Genomic DNA, 6,237 nt, shown 5'->3' with positions numbered 1-6,237 from the left:
GGTAACTGGTTACAAGTCAGCACTGTGGAGAGAAAAAATGTTTATTCAGCTGGCTCCCACCAGATAAAGCATTAGGAGACATGAGGCACTACTAGGTGAAGCACCCTGAGGGACAGGTGTGCTATCTATTCTTTTCACTACTATATATTCTCTTAAGCAGTGTTTAATAAACCTTATGTCCTAGATGTCATCTCCCGGCAACCTGTACCACTGCCCTAGCACAACTGGGCTCTGAAAAGTTGTGAACTATGCTATATCATAAAATACCAGAAAGTTTGTTGGAAGGTAGGCAAAGAGTGGTGTTCTGAGGTAGGGGGAGAGAGTTAGGCTTGGGACAGAGGAAGAATTACCTCTCATGGCAATAAGCAAATACTAGAACAGTGGACACTTAGTACCATTTTTAAACAAGATCTATTAGTTGTGTGGTTCAGAGTCTTGTACGCTTACTCTGAATCAGCACCCAAGATTCCTGTACCATCTCCTCATCTGAGACCAGAGAGGGCAGGTGATCCTGAGGAGGGTTGGCTCTAATGTCATCTGAAATTCCCAGGTCATTGTGATGGCCAGTGTCTTAGAGTGTTGCCAGAGTTATCCAAACACACAGATATAAATATTTCTCTCTTTATTTGTTCTTGTATATAAAATGAATATCATAGAATCAGAATATCATAGAATCAGAATAGCATAGAATCAGATAACAAATTACTTGCTTTAGGACTATGAGTACGTGTTTTCCGCAAATTGAAAAGCATGAGCATGATCACATAGTCATGGGTGGGTTTTATGCCTATGTGGCCTTATTTCTCTGTTTGTAACAGGACAAGAAATACATGATGTCCAGGAGTTGTTTGGTTCTAAAATATTCTACTTCTAGGACCTAAGAATTAGCTTCCTAAGGGCTCCTTTAATGTCACGATTTTCCAGGCTGTAGATGAAAGGATTGACCAAGGGTGTCACCACTGTGAAGATGACAGTGGCCACAGTGTCCTGAACTGAGTAGGAGAATGAAGAGTACATATAGACCCCCAAGATTGCCCCATAAAAGAGAGAGACCACTGTGAGGTGGGACCCACAAGTGGACAGGACTTTCCTTATCCCTTGGGCTGATGGCAACTTCAGCACATTAGAGAAGATGAAAGCATAGGAAACAATGATACATGTAAATGGTGTCATAAATATCAAACCACCCACAGTGAAGACCATCAAGTCATTGAAAAAGGTATCAGAACAGGAGAGCTTGAGAATAGGGTAAGGGTCACAGAAGTGGTGCACAGCATTGTTGGAACAAAGGTGAGTTGAGCCATGAGAAGAGTGTGTAAGAGAGCATGCAAGTTGGTAATGAGCCAAGATATAGCCACCAGCAGGACACAGAGTTTGGGCCTCATGATCAAGGTGTAGTGAAGTGGACAACAAATGGCTACATAATGGTCATAAGCCATCACACTCAGGAGGAACACATCCATGTTGCCGAAAGTGATGGAGAAGTACATCTGGGACATGCACTCTCTGTAGGAGATGGACTTGCTCCCCACTATGTGATTCACCGGCATCTTGGGGATTGTGACTGATGAAATGCAGATGTCAACAGTGGAGAGGCTGGCCAGGTAGAAGTACATGGGTGTATTGAGATGAGGGTCACAACTGATGGCCAAGATGATGAGAAGGTTCCCAATGATGGTGAACAGGTACATCCCCAAGAACAGCCCACAGAGGACCTCTTTGATTGTGACATCCCAGACTGTCTTAGGAGGAGGAATTCTGTTACTATAGTCTGATTGTTTCTATCCATGACTGTGGAGAAGGAAGTATCATCATACTTTTAGACAATATACCAATATTTGAACCAAAATATTATATAGTTTGCAAATTTACTCAATGGTTGAAAATGATATAAATTAGAATTATCTTCAAAAAATTTTTATTTGTTCATAATTATTATACTAAACATGGATTTTATTATGGCATATTTGTACATGCACATAAGATAATTTGATCAGTTCACTTCCCACATCTCCATTTGTCCTCCTTTCCTTCCTCATCTTTGTTTCCTTCTTCTATCCTACTTGTCTTACTTCTAATTTCATGACATCCCTTTTATCCCTTTTAAAAATCTTTATAATTTATCTGTATAAGAAAAAGTTAACCTTGAGGTTTTGAGTCTGACTTACTTTGCTTAACATGGTGCTCTTCAATTCTACTCATTTTCCTGCTAATGGCATAATTTCATTCTTCTTTATGGCTGAATGAATTTCTGTTGTGTATATATGCAACAGTTTCTTTACCCATTCATCTCTGAATGAACACCTAGACTGGTTACATAACTATTGTGATTTGTGCTGCTATAGGCATTGGCATGAATGTATCTGTATGGTATACTGACTTTAGTTTTGGGTGTAAATACCAAGAAGTAGTATATCTAGATCATGTGGTGCTTCCATTCCTAGACTTTCAAGGAATCTCCATTCTTATTTCCATAGTGCCTGTTCTCATACACATTCCCATTCACAACAGTGATTGAAAATAATATATATATATATATATATGTATGTATGTATAAATATATATATATATATATTTTTTTCCTCTATGTTGTTTCCAGGATTTATTCTTCCTGATTGCCATTCTAACTGGAGTGACAAAAATCTCAGTGTATTTTTGATTTACATTTCCCTGATGGGTAAAAATGTTTGTTTTTTTATATTATATATTTTTTGACCATTTTTACTTGTTCCACAGAGAAGTATCTGTTTAGTTCATGTGCCTTTTTGAAATTTTGTTTTTCTTTTTGATGGACCTATATTACATTCATTTATTTAGATATGGTATTGAGGATCAAATCCCATGCCTTACACATGCTAGGCAAGTGCTCTACCACTGAGCCACAACCCCAAGTCCTTATGTTCCCTTTTATGTATTGAATTATTTATAGTTTTTTTTTGTAAATGTTCTGTTTTTTGAGGGTTTATATATATATATATATTTTGTATTTTAATCTTCCATGGGACAAAAAGCTAGTAAATATCACTCCTATTCTATAGACTCTCTCCTCATATTATTGATTATTTTCTTCAGAGAAGAAAGCTTAACATTTTGCACAATCCCTGAGATTTAGGAGTCCAACTGAGAAACTTGTAGCTTGAATTGATGTGTTGAAGTGTTCCCACTTGTTTTCTTCTAGCAATTGCAAGGTTTCTGGTTAGTTTCCTAGGGATTTGAACAATTTTTAGTTGACTTTTGTCTAGACTAAGAAAATTAAATTGAATTATCTTGTGAAATTTTACAGAAAAAGCCTAGTTGACTTTTATGTAATTTTTAAAATTTATATATGACAGCAGAATTCATTACAATTCTTATTATATAAAGAGAGCAGATATTTTCATATCTCTGGTTGTATACATAGTATATTCACACAATTCATGGCTTTATACATGTACTTTGGATTGTAATGATCATCACATTCCACCATCATTAATTACTCCATGCCCTCTTCCTTCCCCTGCACCCCCTCTGCCCTATCTAGAGTTTGTCTATTCCTACCATGCTCCCACTCCCTATATCATTATAAATCAGTCTCCTTATATCAAAGAAAACACTTGGCATTTTTTTTGGGGGGGAGTAGATTGGCTAACTTCACTTAGCATTATCTTCTCTAACTCCATCAATTTACCTGCAAATGTCATGATTTTATTCTCTTTTATTGCTGAGTAATATTCCATTGTGTATATATGACACATTTTTTATCCATTCATCTATTGAAGGGTATCTTGGTTGGCTCCACAGTTTAGCTATTGTGAATTGTGCTTCTACAAACATTAATGTGGCTGTGTCTCTGTAGTATGCTGTTTTTAAATCCTTTGTGTATAGACCGAGGAGAGGGACAGCTGGGTTGAATTGTGCTTCCATTCCCAATTTTCCAAGAAATCTCTATACTGCTTTCCATATTGGCTGCACCAATTTTCAGTCTCACCAACAGTGTATGAGTGTATCTTTTTTTCCGCCATGTGGGACTTCTAAAAGATAATCCCAGGGCTAAGATATCACCAGAGTCAGGGGGACAAGAAAAACATTATGAATGAATGGTTCTGGAATAATTCATGGCATTTAAACAGAAAAAAGAGGAAATGCATTTCCTGTGAGATCCAAAGCATGAGAAAAAGGGTTGAGAAATAGGCAGCAACTACTATGTGAATTGGCCTCACTGTTGGGCAGAGCATAATGAAAGAAAACCTTTGAAGACATATATGTCTTACAAGGTCAGCAAGGTGACTACCAGCATGCAAGTTAAACTAATGAAATTAAAAGCAAAGTCTTGAGGTGTGAAAACATGTTTACCTGGATTAACTCCCAGAACAGGAAGAAAACCTGTCTTAAAAATGCCCCTGATGGACCATGGTTAAGGAGAAGTATTTGTTGAGGAGTGAGGGAGGGTGTTGGGTATTTCATGAAGACAAAAATAGTGCCTTGGATGCAGCCAATCTGGAAGGCTGTATGGAGATTCCTTGGAAAATGTGGAATGGAACCACAGTTCAACCCAGCTATCCTACTCCTTGGTTTATACACAAAGGACTTAAAAACAGTGTACTTCAAGGACACAGCTATATCAATATTTATAGCTGCAAATTTCACTATAGCTAAATTATGGAACAAACATAGATGCCATTCAGTAGATGAAAGGAAAGAGAATCTTTGGTACATATACACAATGGAACATTACTCAGCACTAAAAGAGAATAAAATCATGGCATTTGCAGGTAAATGGATGATGATGGAGAATATAATGCTAAATGAAGTAAGCCAATCCCCAAAAAAACAAAGGCCAAACATTTTCTTTGATATGAGGATGCTGACTCATAATGCTAATGAGGGCGGAAGCATGGGAGGAATGGAGGAACTTTAGCTAGGAAAAAGGAGAGGGAGAGAAAAGGAGGGGGCAACGGGGTAGAAATGATGGTGGAATGAGACATCATTACCCTAAGTACATGTATAAGTCACGAATGATGTGAAAATACTTGGTGTACAGTAATGTGAAAAATTGTGCTCTGTATATGTAATATGAAATGAATTGCATTCTATCATCATGTATAACAAATTAGAATGAATAAATAATTTAATAAAATAAAAGTAAAAATAAAATGATAAACATTTGAGGAGATAAATATGTTTAACTTTATTTAAACATGATGCAATGTATATATGTATTGAAATATTGCATGGTACCTTATTAGTATGTATAATTTTTATGTTTTTGTGTATCACTTAAAAGTTTTTAAAATATTGCTAAAACAAGAGTGCCTTAACCAGAACATTTTAACATTCTGACCTTCAGGATAGATGGTCTCCTACAGAGGAGGCATAGAGAAAAAGGGATAATGAGATGTCAAGAATTGTCACAAGAGCCATCCATGGATTGTGCATGTGTCCCTAAGCATTGAAACATCTGGTGGTCATTCCCTGGTGTCTGGGAATAACCAGTAGATATTTTCTCTGGTCAACTACCCAGGGACATTGTTAATCTCTATTCTGCTCTGCCATATCCCACTCAGTGCCTGAAATGAGTATTAGCTGCCAAGATGCCAATCAACCTGTTGACTGCAAGATGTATGGAAGCAAAACTCTGCCCTTGAAACCTTATACCTGCCTTTGATGTACCCCTTTAAATAAACCACCAGAGCCATTTTTCCTTTGTCTATTTTCAGTTCTTGTGTGGACTGGAAATATCAGGGGCTCCATTTTTATTAATATATTTTTGACTCTTGTTTTTTTGCACTTCACTGACTTTTTTACACATTAACTTTTCAGGTGGCTTACACCCTCCTTGGCAGGAAGAAGAACTCCCCAATGAGACACTGGTCATCACCCTCATTAGAGGATTTTTTCTACTGTCTTGGATTTGCTAAGGCCTAATATGGGAACTGTTGAGAGCCACAGCCGAAGGGGCCCCATCAAACTTCCAGCTGCCAGCAAACTTCCAGCTGCCAGCTGATGATTGGCTCACAGTGGCCCCAGTAAACTTCTAGCTGCCAGCTGATTGGCTCCTCTGCAGTGATGCTCATTGGGCTGTTTCCTCACACTTTCAGACCACAGAGCTGCTCATTGGGGGACTTTTTTTTGTCTCTGCCCACAAGACCCAGCCAATCAGCCTCAAGAGCAGGAGGAGTCTGGGGGTTGAGAGGCTTGTGGGAAGCTGGTGGTGGCAGTTGGGCTCTGAGGGAATTCCTGAAGAGCTCGTGTGGTGTT

General features: G+C 38.0%; 1 pseudogene; it reads right to left on the bottom strand.

The window, feature by feature from the left end:
* Positions 1-870: 870 nt before the first annotated feature.
* Positions 871-1,789, bottom strand: LOC144366509 (olfactory receptor-like protein DTMT; annotated as a pseudogene).
* Positions 1,790-6,237: the final 4,448 nt, after the last annotated feature.

Source organism: Ictidomys tridecemlineatus, chromosome 1 (assembly GCF_052094955.1).
Source record: "Ictidomys tridecemlineatus isolate mIctTri1 chromosome 1, mIctTri1.hap1, whole genome shotgun sequence".
NCBI classification, from domain to species: Eukaryota; Metazoa; Chordata; class Mammalia; order Rodentia; family Sciuridae; genus Ictidomys; species Ictidomys tridecemlineatus.
This window is presented reverse-complemented; position numbering and strand designations above follow the sequence as displayed.